Source organism: Anas platyrhynchos, chromosome 2, assembly GCF_047663525.1.
Source record: "Anas platyrhynchos isolate ZD024472 breed Pekin duck chromosome 2, IASCAAS_PekinDuck_T2T, whole genome shotgun sequence".
NCBI lineage: Eukaryota > Metazoa > Chordata > Aves > Anseriformes > Anatidae > Anas > Anas platyrhynchos.
This window is the reverse complement of record NC_092588.1, coordinates 94,830,773-94,844,490: the sequence shown is the minus strand read 5'-3', so window position 1 is coordinate 94,844,490 and position 13,718 is coordinate 94,830,773. Positions and strand designations below refer to the sequence as shown.

Here is a 13,718-nt window from a genome sequence, read left to right as displayed (position 1 = left end):
CACAGCCAGCAAATAACTACTGATTGCTGCAGTGGGAAGTGCAAGACCAAGTGATTTCTTTTGTGTTTCCAACCCTAAATGCTTACACCATAGCTATGGATTGTATTTATGTTCTTGGGGATCTGCAGAGGGAGGTTTCCTCCCTGCCTCTTGCACAACAGGCAGGTGCTGGATACCTTGAAACAGCTTTTGCTCAGTCCTGCTTACAAGAAAGCAGTGGCTTTAGGGGGCTGCCAGCTTCAGGATGCTCTGGGATACTCCAAGATGCAGGCAGAGTGGAGCCTGCTGTGGTTGCCACACCTCACAGCCACCACTTGGCAATCACATCCTTTCAGTACCTCCAAATGCAAGCCAGGGCAAGAGTTTATTGCTTTTTAATTTAGACCATTGTTCCTGGAAAGGCTGCATAAGAAAAAAAATAGCTTTGGTTTAAGCTTCTGCACACATCTTCATGATATAACTAGTTTTCAATAGAGCCACCTCTTAAAAACATAATTAGACGTCAAATATTAATGGACAGTATATGTCTTCAAATGTAATTAAAAGAGCTGATACAAACTGCTTCAGTCCAGAAAGTTCCTGTGCTTGGCTCAACTTACAGGGCTGGTCATTATTCTCAGTTGCTTAAATCATGTGGATTCATAATCCTTTGTAAAAGAAAAAATCAATGCTGGAGTGCTTTGCTTGTGTAACAACGTACATTAGTGAGGTTGGACTGCCTCTTCAATGGGATAATACCAAGCAGTTAAAATATGTACAGAGAGCCTCCTGAATTCATTATGAATTGATTTTCATTCTTTTAATATTCTTGCTAACAAAGAAATTCCCAGTGTGTTAACACTGGCCTTTTTCTCTGTTGGCTCATCTCCTCCTTGGTTTCGGGGCTTGGTGCTCTCCCCCTGATGCCCCCAAACTTGCAGAGAGAATTGCAGAAGGAACAGTCTGCTTACCAGCCCTGCATTCATGCCTTGTAGAAACTCGGCATTAAGGTATCCACACTTAGAAAACAGAAGTAAGAAAACAGAAGAAAATGGCAAATATCCCTTGCAATGAAAATAAGAATTATTACCAGCGTGACAACAATCTTCCCCTTCTTTCTCTGGTGGCTTCAGCTGGTCTGTCCTGGGCAAATGGGAGCTGGCTTCTCCCCTGCCTGTGCATACGTCTGTAACATCTCCTATGGGGTTTTCCAGACTGCTTTCTGGGGGGTAGGGAGGATTGAAGTGGTTTGGCAGATGTTGGAGAGGCAAATAATTTCACCCACTTTGTGACACGAGGACTTTAGGAAGAGATGATGGTGATTCATGGTCTCACTTTAAAGGATTAACCACATAACTTGTGCCATGTTTTTTAGCTAGGTCTTCTCAGTATTTGTTGTTGTTTTCTGCTTTAACTTAGCAGAATAATCTGTATTTGCAGGTTGTAGCCCATGTTTTTCACCATGAAAATTTTCTAGTACAGCTGCATCATTCACCAGCATTATCTCCTTGTAATCTCTGTCCTCCTGATTCTCCATCAGGAAACAATACATAACAGAGGCCTGATCTTCTGTTCTGCTTTTCATAGACCACTATGACTGCACTCTGCCTCAGTTCCTCAGTGTTTCTTACTAAGAGGGCCTAGGAAACTTACTCTGCTCAGTATTTTTTGACTGAGTGCTGAAAATGAGTACCTAAGGTACACGTGGACTGCAAGTGTTCTGTGGGACTAGGTCCTAGTTTGCTTATTTATATGTGATTAAATAAAAAATAGACAAAAATATCATTTTTATGCAACAAAATATGTTTTTCATGGGATTGATAGGCATCTTTTCATTAAATTTAATAGCAGTAAGTACATAGGAAGTACAAAAACTGAGAGTCACAGTATCAGATGTTTCAAGTGCAGATGATGAATCCTGATAAAGCGGTGTTTGTTTAAAATCATCATAGAAATTTTTATAGACAAAGTCACTAATATACTGGCCCTCTGTCCACTGAGACTGCCAGGTGCTTATGGTCACTTGAATTACAATACAGTACAAAGACTGTACCTGTTATTTTGATTGGTGCTTATAAATAATTTGATGTATTTTCCTGTGTTTTCCCATCTTCCTCTCTCTCCCTCTTCACTTCCAGCTGCTTATTGACCTGAGCAAGCAGCTTGTGGCTTGTACTCAGATCGTGGCTGCCCAGAATCGCCCACTGAGCATCCTACCAAAAGCTCTGCTTCGTCCTAGGAGATGAACCATTGCAGGAGCATGCATGACTGTGTTTCAATAAACAAAGAGGTTAGATAAGGTTTCCAGCTGGATGCTGCTCTTCCCACCAGAAACCCCCTCTGTCCAAGGTCCATTTCTGCTGATGCTGTTTTACAACACAGTGCTCTCCCAGGGAGAGGTAGAGGAAGCACTTTGGAGTTTGCTTCTCTCCTACACTCACAGACAATTCTTGGAAAAGCTTCATAACTTTGGGAATGACACATACTCCTCAAAGCATGAGATATGATCTGGCACCAGTTGTCAGTGCAGAAATCTACGTCCTTCTCCACAGCTGATGTGAAAGTGGTTGCTTGGGCAGACCTCTTTTTTCCTCAGTCAATATAATACAGCATAAGTGATGACAACTTATGCAAGTAGTCTTCCTAGTACACGGGATTTTTTTCTAAATAAGATATGGAGATGCATCATTTTGGGCCTCTGTTCTTTGGAAACTGCTCATGTACTTCACCCTTAATGAGCAGGCTAGGGAGTTTTTCCCCACCTCTATCTTAATATAAAGAAAATGTTTAAGACAGCCTTTTCCTTTTTGTTGATCCATAAAGCACTGTGTTTGCATTTTCGAAATCATGCCCACGTCAAATTATTTTTATCATCACATTGTTCTCCCTGTGGAATTTGTTAACATGTTGCTGGCTATTTTCATCTTTCACATGAAAATGAATCTTCTGGGTATCACAGAGCTCAGTTATTAGGTTTGTTTTTTTTTTGTTTTTTTTTTTTTTTTTTTAATTTTTTTTATTTATTTTGTTTTGTTTTGTTTTTTGATGAAAGACTTAAATTGCATCTGAGAAATACAAATTACAGGGCCTAATGTTCCCCCAGAGATTTTAATTTAATACACAAAAGGAGCTGCTCACTCCCCACTGAGGTCATTACATGGAAGTATTTTTTTCTGTTGAACAGAGTAATTTGGACCACTGGAGATTGTTTCCCCTCACCCTCTCTCTCAAAAATGGATGGGTCAATTTTAGCTGCCTGAGAAAGCTTGTGAGTGATCATGCCTAAGATGAATTTTGTTGTTGCTTCTATACAGAACAAAGAACCTGTGAGAGCCCTTGTCCATTACAGGCATTGGCAGGGTGGTGGCCTCTCCTTTCACCGCTGCAATATGGGACTGGAGGAAATTGTGCGTGTCAGGTGTTCAGAAACCTGAATGCTCAAACCATGGCGCCAGCCTCTCCTCTCTGCACCACACAACCCCTTCAGGAGGCAAAAAGCCCTCAGTGGGTAAGCAAGGAAGAGGGTGTTGTTGTCACAGGAGGGTATCCGTGACATAGGTCCCTCAAGGGATTCATAATCAGCTGCTGTTGGACTATATCATGGAGTTGATCCAATCTATCTACTTTTCCCAGTGATTCCTCTGTGGAGATGTGAACTTTTGGGCCAGGCAGGCTAAGGTGGAGTCAAAGTCCCCACATACCGTTTGACTCCAGGATAAACAAACATGCTGAGGTCACCCCCAAGTTGCAGCAGCACAGGAATCAGCGGGATGTCATCAGGTCAGGCTGCAGGTCAGGGAAGTTGATTCCACCACGGTCCCCGCTACAGCCCTATTAACCTCCGTGGCTCAGTTCCTATGCCTGGCTAAAATTTAAACACTTGTGTAAGTGGTTTGCTGAACCAGTGCCAGCAAGAGCAATGTCTTGCAGGACTGAGCACATTAATTCTCGCTCTTGAAGAGAAGTAGGGGGGAAACAGATGAGCCAGAAAACTAAACAGCTTCAGATTGTTTGATCCAATGAGGAGGGCAAATTCCAAAGCAGAGGAACCCTCATGCACTTTGTAAAAAAAGGAATAAGAGAGAGAGAGAGAGAGAGAGAGAGAGAGAGAGAGAGCATGTGCTACAACTGTGCTTTGGGCTGTGGGGTAACAATAACTTTGTATGAATGCGGGGTATTTTTGCATGCCAGAGAGAGCCAAGACATTATTCATCATGCTGGTTTGTCAGGTATAGATTATGTGCATCACTAGTGTGAAATTCTGCCTCTTATTTCTAACTTGAGAAAAACTTTCCAAATGTTCGTGTAAATTTTTTCCCCCAATCTCACATTGAAGAAGAAAGCACTCAGGAGAATGGGTAGCTAGGAGGCATGCTTGTTCCCCAAGTGCTACTAAACTTCTTTGATGGAAACAGACGATAACAAGTATACTAAAAACAAACAAAAAATGCCTAAAACAAAAGCAATATACTTCCAAAACAAGGCTCCCAGCCGCACCAGTCTTACCCATTGGGAAGAAGATGTGAGAACAAATACAAAACACTTGTTAGTCCTGTCACTTAACTGCACACCTGGAAAGTGCTCAGATCTGATGGTTGTGATGATGACACTGGAAGACCCTATGCAGAACACAAATGCTGAGCTACTAAAAAGGCTTTCAAAACAGCATAGATGGAGCCATTATTTTTCCCCAAGGTTTTAGACACTGAATTCTTTCAGAAGCTATTTAATTATTTTGTTTTATTTTTGCTCTTTCTGTATGGGAAAGCTTAGTAAAAGTGCTGTTCATTTTGACAAGGTTCCTCAGGGAAACCTCCAGACAACATAGCAGTAATTTCTTACCCACATAACTCACCGAGAAAAATAGCAGAGGAAATAAAAGGGTAATAACAGGGGAAGTTTATCTTTTAAAAGCAAATGCTTGATACTAATATACAGTGAATATATTTAATGTCATAAACATAGGCTTACTTAGGGAAGACATGAGAAAATATCGGGAGCAAAGAGACTCTTATAGCTTAAGCAAATTTAAGACTGGCAAGTGTAAGAAGATGGGGGGGACCTATTAGGGATGGTCTCATGGTCCTGATGAAGACTTAATTTTTGGACCCACAGCTTTATATTTCTTGCAGAGGCTGCACTGCCAAAGCACTTCGTAACCTGAGGGCCTGCCTGGCCTTCTTTCTCCTTAGAGGGAGACAGTTGAAGCAGAAACCCATACACATAAACATACATGTAGCTCCAGCGTGACCTTGTTTACAGAGAGAGGGGTCATAAAGTCCCACTTCCTTGAATATGCAAGGACTTCATGTCCTTCCTTCTGAAATACCCAGGCCAGCCAGCCCCTGAGATCTTGCCCCACACAGTCCCACCTTCCCTCCTACCCCCAGGTGCCACTCCTGGCTCTGACAACCCAGGCACAACAAAGCCAGCATTTCAGGCCTCTACCTCCCACTGTGGTCCTGTCCTTGCAGGCCTGTCCCCATGCCCCAGCCTTGTGTTGCTGCCTGGTTGAGCTTGGCCAGGGCTCCTGCAAAGCCTGGGAGATGCTACCCACCAGAAGGAAAGAGGAATCCCTCCAGAAGTTATAATATATTTGCAACAGATCTTCCTTTACGCCTCCAGTATTAAGGAATAATCTAGGTTTTTAACTCTTGTTAAGAGACCACAGTGTCTGTGACTGCAAAACAGGACTCAATAGTATTTTATTTCCTATAAATTTTCTGATCCTTCTGGACCCTGAAGCTTCAAAGACTCACACATATTGCTGAGTTTTGGTCTTAACAGCAGTGAATTGTCCCTTTGACTTGACATACACCTGATTGTATGGCTTGTAGTTGACTTGGTGATCATCCCCCCAGTCTCTTGGTGGCATCCCTTGTAGTGTGTCGAGGACATAAATCATTGCAGGCTTCAGGCTTGGGATAGAAACTAGCTCCTTGAAAATGTGTTGAAAATACTCAGCTAGGAATACTGGTTACAAATGGAGTATCACAAGAGTATTAGCAGGTCAGGGTCCAACATATCCATCTCAGGTGGTACCCGTCCTTCTCCCCAGGACTGACAGAGACTGTGATCTTTAAAGTAAGCTTGAGTCCTGTAAGTTCATCAATTTTAAGCCATGGGGACAACTATGACTGTCTCCTATGTCTTTTGTTTAGTACAGAACAAAGCACCTCCCTCAACAACTTCAGCACCAAGCTCAGAAGTTCTGATTGAGCCATGGAGAAAGATATCCAAATACTGACATAAACTAAGAGGAACGGGGAACATCCCATATTAAACTGTTCTCATATCAGCTACATACCTTCATTTGTCTTCTATCTTTATAGCAACACACACGTCCAACAAGCTTACAACTTCTTCATTTTGCTTCTTTGCTCTTCGCCAGATGAAATGGCCCTTTCCCCTCAGAAACGTTCATCTAATTTATTTGCAGAGTGAGCAAGCCTTCTCTTAAGCACCTCCTGGGAAAAAAAAAAAAAAAAAAAAAAAAGAACAAAACAAACAAAAAAACCTCCACCCTCAATTAGGCTTTTCTAAATACTTCTGATAATAGCTTGGTTTTCCAAACTATCAACAGATATTCTTTACTTCCCTATACTCTTAGCTAGATTACTATTTTGTTGCTAAAATCTTCTTTCTTTTCAGTTTCCTACTATTTGAGTTTACTGTGAGAAATCCCAGGGAGCTGAAAAGAGCCTTTTGAAGGAGACAGCAACCATTTAGGCTATATGTGATGGTTTTGATAGATGAGCCTGGCATACCAGGTACATACCAGGTGCCTATCTGATCAATGATCTTCAGCTGAGGCTCTGGTGCACAGCCCCATCTGCACTGTTCATAGCTGTGCTCCTGCCTGGCCACTGACCACAGTGATCCAGACCCTGACTCATGGGCTAATGACTTGGCTTAGCTTGGACCTGCCTGGCCACTGTGGGCTTGCCTGGAGATCTGGACTCTGGGCTGCCCCTAGTTATGGCCCTGCTATCCCTGCTTTGGGCTGCAAGACTGTGCCCTTCATCCATCAGCCAGGCCCTGCCCCCCTGTTCCCTGTTACAGTTGAAAGAAAAATCTGTAGAGCAGAAAGTGTTTGGCTTTGAGTGGATCAACTGTTGAGAGGCAGAGAGACATTGTAAGTGCATTGTGGGCACAATGCTGAGACGCTGCCACTGCTTAAAAAAAAAAAAAAAAAAAAAAAAAAAAAAGTGAGAAAACATAAAAAGCAATAAACTTTTTGAATAGACATTCTGATTCCTAATTTTTCAAAATGAAATAACGTTTTTACTGCTTTGTTTGTACTAATCCCAATCCTCCATGCAGAATGGCACATGTGCTCTACTATTCACTGTCAGAAGAGAGAACAAAAAATGAAATTCAGTGCTGTTGGTAATAAACAATGAGGATTTGAACACAAAAGCAGAGATTTTCACTGGCATATTTTAACTCTATAGAGAAATGTATTTTAGAGGGTGATAGGATACAGAAATCTGAACTAAAAATCCCTTTTGGACATCTGCAGTCCAAAGTGGGAGAGAAAGAAGGTAGCAATGAATCCATTAAAGAAATAGGTGACATTTTTCTTTTGGGTTGGTTACAGCTCATCTTGTGTGTTACAGAAGTTTTGGCAGATCTGTTCAAAAGAGCAGAGGCACCCCAACAACCAGGAGAAGAAAGAGAAAACAATTATGAGAGGAATGTGCTGTACAGAAAGAAACAGAAGAAAAGCTGGAGGCACCATCACTTTTATGATGGGCAGCTGCAGGATCACCTGCCTAGGCAACAGCAGTATGAAGCTCACCTCCTTGAGATGCAGCCGATATAGCAGGGGAAGACTGTGACGAGGCCCAGCAACCCAGTAGGTAGCAAACAGCCTTGCAGATGGTCTTCTCTGTTCTTATAACCATTGGAAATATCCTGAGCAGCTGTGAGTTCACTTACCAACCATTACCAACAGAGGTAGAAATCTTCCATGGGTATCAAAACCTGAAATTAAGGAGCTGGTCCACTATGAGATGTAAGAAAGGGAAGTACAGGGCAATTGAATTACATAGAGAGGATGCCCTGTGAGACAGGGGCTGATCTACATCAGACCCCAGGTTTCTTGTCATGCTGTGCTGCTGGAATTGGGGCTGCTTTGGTCCTGGTGGCCCTGCCACCACACCTCCTCAGTGGGAAGGGCCCTGCAGCATGTGCCCCAGAAAACAGCTTGGCTATGTATCTGATGAATTAACTCTCACAAACGCTATAGCAAAAAAGCTGTGCTCTAAGATGCCTAGGATACATTTCTGGGGGTCTTTGCAAGGTCAGAGATAACTGAGATTTTTGGTTAAAATTTGGCAAAAAGTCCCCTGATTTGAAGGAATTAAACTCTGTATGAGAGAGACCCCTTCCAGGAAAAGGAACAGCAAGAGGAAATGGGAACAGGAGGAGGTAGGGAATAACCTCCGTTAGTAGGAGCAGTGTTCTGTGAGCTCTGACTGCACAGGTGGAAGGCAGCAGAGCCCTCAGCTAAGAAAATTCAAATCAGGCAACTGCCAGCTCCCAAAGCAGCTGCAGATGAAATCTGCCTTTTGTCACTTTGCCCAAAATCTTCCTCCAGGCACAGACAACTTGGCTCTTCATGAATCCAAACTAAGCTGAATGGATAGCAGCACTTCCGGCGCTCCAACCTCCAGAATATAGATTAGAGAGCTAACTTGACGTTGATGGCCAATAAGTATTACATATGAAACTGAGCATAAAGCAAGCAGCTGGAGTCAGGTTGGTGCTCCTGAGCACGAGGATTCTCACTACATGTTGTAGTGAAAAATCTGCATGTTTGTGTGAGCCTGTCCTGCCACTTTCTCTGACAGCTCTGTGCTAATGGAAGGTAACTCTGTCCAGAGAGGGCTGCTTTTTGGTTCCCTCCCATACTCTGCTTTGGTGCTTAATTGCCCACCACACAACCCACTCATTTCCTGGCCTCTAAGCCCAGTTTAGCTCTGATTTCCAGCTATTGGTGTTTTTGCACTGATGGGCATTTGCTCTGGGCTTTTTGCCTTTCCCAAGCCCCCAGCCCACCAACACCAGGTAATTCCTCTTCACTGTTCACACATCCCACGTTTAGCTGTAAACTCCTCTCTGAGACCAGGAGAGAAGCATGTCCTCCCTCCTCCCCTAGCCTCTTTGCTGACATGACTAACTCCACATGGTGCTTCTCACGCTGGAAATCTGCTCTCCATGAGGTCTGAAATTATCCCTAAAATAACCAGAGGAGAGAAAGACTATACAGGCTCATTTTGACTTCCATAAACCAAAAGGGCAGCCTGCTGATTTTTAAAATAGAGCTATCAGTTTTCCACACAGCCACCCTGCCTGACTTAATGAGCCATTCCCTTCAAATACCTCACATTAACATGTTTATGTATTTGTTTGCCTAGCTGGGCTCCCTAATAAGCATGCCTTCAGTTCAGGTGCTCTCAGCAGACTGTGCTCTGCCAGGCTGCAGGAAGCCCTCCACTCCTTGCAGCTGCATTGGAGGTTTTCCTACAGAACCCATTAACACCTTGTTCTTGTTCTTAGCGGTTTTGTTTTGCCGTCTGAGCTGAAGATTCTAGCAGGATTACTCAGGTGCCAAGGCTAGGCTAAGATGTTGTGCTAAACTAGGATGTGGCTAGGAAGGCTGATGTCAGAGATGTGCAGGGCCCTGACAGGCTTGGGAGTTATCCTTAGAAGAGTGACAGACAGTGAGCTGATTTTGCACAGTTTTGCACTGTTTTCATTTGTCACAAGGGCCACTGACAAGCCAACGCCATCCTTGCAAGAAAAGGAATGCCTGATTTGGTCTCTTGACTCTTTGATGAAGTCTTTTTCTGCTGTCAGGCTCAGTTCTGTGAGTGTTGCCAGATCTGCACACAGAGTCTTCTCTTTTTTTTGCCCTTGCTGGCTAAACTTGATATTCAATTGAATTAACAGCTGGAAATGCATAGGCAGGGAAAATCTGCCTATCTCCTGTACCTATGTTGTTGAAAGCTTCCTGTGTAATTGGATTAGCACTTAAATGTTGTGTGACAAAGATTTATGTCCCAGGTTTTGTAAATGTTCTAAAGGAGAAAAAGAAATCACTTGTCAAACTTCTTTCTGTATCATTTGGGGACAATCATAGTATCACCAGATTAATTAGTGTTTCTACAATGCTCTCCTCTGATTCTACTATTAAAACACAGCAGAAATCAGTTTGTTTTGACCTTTATTCACAGCCTCCTGTTAAAGTGACTTTCACAACAAAACCCAATTTGTCACATTTTATTTGTACTTTAATTTTATTATTAACAGATTAATGAAGCTGGTAATGGGTTTCCTGATGTTCCCTTTGGAAATGTGAACTGTGTCCCTTCCTTACATCAATCTGCTGTCAGCAGATGAAGTACCTTCACAGAATGCTATTAACTGCTACCAGAAGCAATTAGTCAAAATACCAAGTCAGCTTCAAATGGAGAGACTCCGAATTCCCTCAGTGTATTAGGAAAAGTGCATTAGGAGGATTTAGTCTTGCCAGAAGACACAAGCTTTAGGTCCTGCAGTAGGCATCTAGGTTAATGACACATAGAAATGCAAATGTATCAGACATTAATTTGCTTGAAGGAGCAATGCCAGCTTAAAAATAAATAAATAAATAAATAATCAATCATGTTCCCATGTCATTAACAGCAACCCCCATTGTACCAGAAATAGCCACATTCTGTTCTCAGATATTGTCCCTGCTACAACCTTAAAAATTAATGTGTGGAATCCTGGTCATCCCGCAGGCAGAAGGAGACTGCTCCTGACCACCATGAGACCAGGTTTTATCTTGGTTGGGCCAGAAAATGAGTTATTTTAAAAGTATTCTCCCTCATCTTCCAAATCATCAAAGTCCAACCCCATCCCAGCTGGCTCCCTTTTTTGTTGGTACCAGAAAGTCACAAGATATTCAACAGGGACATGGGCAAAGTTGGCTCTAGCTTGCTTTTTCCATGTTTGGCACCATCATCTTGCAGACAGCTTTATTATCTCACTCCAGTGTGAGGCTGTCAATTGTCATTGTTGCACAAACATTAAACACAAAATTAACTCAGTAAGCGTGCATCCTAATAGGGTGAAGTTGGAGCTGGAACTGCTTTAAGGAATTGGATAGCACCCATTAAAAAGCTAGCAGCCCTCATAGTGTTCACCACTGTCCTGGATGAAATGACGGAAGAATTTGGGTGTGATATACTATGTCCACAGTGAAGGTTCAAGCATATGCTCTGGCATGCCTAACTGCCACCTACAAACCACCTTCCAGATTGAATAACCCCACTTTTTCTCTCCAGTTGTGGAAAATTATGTTTTCAGTCATTTTCAGTGCATTGCTAATTACAATTGATTTCTGGAGCAAAAGACTGACAGAATCCACTTGAAGATGTAAGAGCAGCACGTTTTATCACCCTTTTACATGAACTTAATGACAGAAAAATGACAGCTCTTTGGTCCTTCGTTACAGCTATTTCCACTAACAGGAAGAGCAACTTCTTAGAAAAACAGTACATTGTCCAAATGCTCCCACAAAACCAGTCTCTCTCACTATGCAAGCACATTGTCTGCCATCTTAAATCAAGCACAACTCTTATTCTTAAACAAAAGGATTAAAAGGCACCCATTAAAAGGGGAGGTCAAAATTCAATTAAAAAAAAAAAAAAAGAGGTTAAAAATTGTAAAAGTATAATTATTTGTGCAATCCTCTAGGTAAAACACACTGCTGAAATAAAGACTTTAATTGACTTGTCAGCTCAAAATTGTGTTCAAAGGTTATGAAGGTAGAAGAGACTATTAAAATAATCTAGTTTGACCTCACAACCTTAAGTTTTGGCATTTCACCGGTACAGATTTATTTTCAGTTGTTTGCATAGGTTAAAAAAAAATGAATAAAACCATCAGGAACACAACAGACTGCATAAACTTGAAACAAAGAGACCACATGCTTTCATGTTCCTTTAATTTGTGTGTTTGTTGGCAAGACTCAATACTTAAATGCTTAGTAGTACCAAGTCCTCTGCTGATGCTGGTAGCACTGCTCTGCTGAAGCTTGCAGATGTCATTCTCCATCAGGTGGGGATCTAGCCTAAGGAATTTCCAAGTGTGAGGAAGAACTAAGTACAAAACTGCAAATACTTAGAAAAGGTAATTTGTAGAAAACTGGGTAAACTAAACAACTTCTGAAGTGTCTCTTTTTTTCTTTTCTTTTCTACTGTTTCTTGTATAACAAGGGCTTAGTGTTGTGTTGACCATACCAGTTTTCAGGGTCACATGAGAGAAAAGCTGGGATGCATTTCTTTGTGTGTATCTTTGCTAATCTGTTTGCGCTGTCTCATGTCTTCATACCTAATACATCCTGGGTCTTTGATCTGAGGTGGAGGACATATCCAGGAGGAACGATGATTCACAAGAGAACAGGGTATCCACAGGGGAGCCACTTACCTAGTCGAACAGAACTAATCAGCATTAGGTGTGTGAGTTCTTGCTCTGAAACACTGTAAATAAGAGAGAGTCATAGATGATTATAGGTAAGGGAATAAACAAAGAAACACAACTGAAACCTCCAAGCCTCAAAAATGGCTTCTTAACTGCCCACTTGACCTATTGGATGAGCAAAACTCTCTGGTGTCCAGACTAAAACGTTGATTTCTGTTTTGCAAAGAGACAATCTTTCAACATTTGCTTCTGCTCTGGCTCCTGGATTGTTTTTGCAAATCAGAGACACACCTAACACTGCACAATGGGGCTGAAACACATGATGCTGCCTTCCTGTGCCTGGGCGCAGTCAAGTGCTCCCCCCCGGCTTGCTGTCTTGCAGCCTGGATACACTCTCCTTTCTTGTACCACAGCTACATTTCTGCCAGCAAGTGCCTGCAGCTGGGTCACGGAAAAGAGGTGTAGCTCAGTGGGTGCCCACTTACTGCAGGCACCACCTCCCTTACTACGCAGACCCTGGCTGACAAGGAGAACTTGCACAGCACTAACGTGCTTCAGCCTCCCACAAGAAGTTGGAGGCTGCATACTTCCAGATGTTGGGACCAGATTTTCAGAAGTCTTTTAGAACTGTTCTGAAAAAGGCTGCCACTGCACCTGCATGATGCCTGGCACTTCCTGCCAAGGGGAAAATCACAGCTGGTGCATGGTGGCCCTGTGCTCCTGGGAGTTGGTGGATGTACACGGCAATGCTACTCCCTTGCCTGCTGGTCCCTGCCTTGCACATGCTTCCTTTTATTAGAGAGCTGCTATCTACAGGACACAACTGGCACCTCTGCTACATAACATTTTATTTCTTAGAAGGAGAAATCCAGTTGTAAGGTATTTGGGGACCAACAAATGCCCTGCAGCTGGTTCTAAAGCACAAGAGGGATGTTTTAACCATCTAACTTAACAAAAAGAGGGTATGCTAGAGGTATTTGAATTTACAAACAGCTTTCAGCTGGCCTACTGCCAGCATAAATGCTTCATGCATGGTAACGGATTTCCAATAACCTACCGAGCACAGCCACAAAACCAAACTGGTCTTAATATTTGACCTTATTGGGGAAAGTAAACCTACTACTAAAGAAAACCAAGCATGCCTAGCCAGTTGACTGATCTTAGGACAAGCTTTCTTTCCATGATTGAAACTTAGGAATGTAAAGCCTCATCATCTTTCAGCTAGTATGGTTTCCTTAGGTCTAACATGGAATATCTGCAAATAA

The 13,718-nt window shown here is 42.5% G+C and overlaps 1 protein-coding gene across 1 annotated transcript in view; it reads right to left on the bottom strand.

The window, feature by feature from the left end:
* Positions 1–2,953: 2,953 nt before the first annotated feature.
* Positions 2,954–13,718, bottom strand: part of HIVEP1 (HIVEP zinc finger 1) — a 128,419-nt gene continuing 117,654 nt past the window's right edge. The window contains exon 11 of the transcript XR_005263008.2: positions 2,954–12,512. The gene's annotated coding sequence lies outside the window, so the exon portion shown is untranslated. The remainder of the gene's footprint in view (positions 12,513–13,718) is intronic.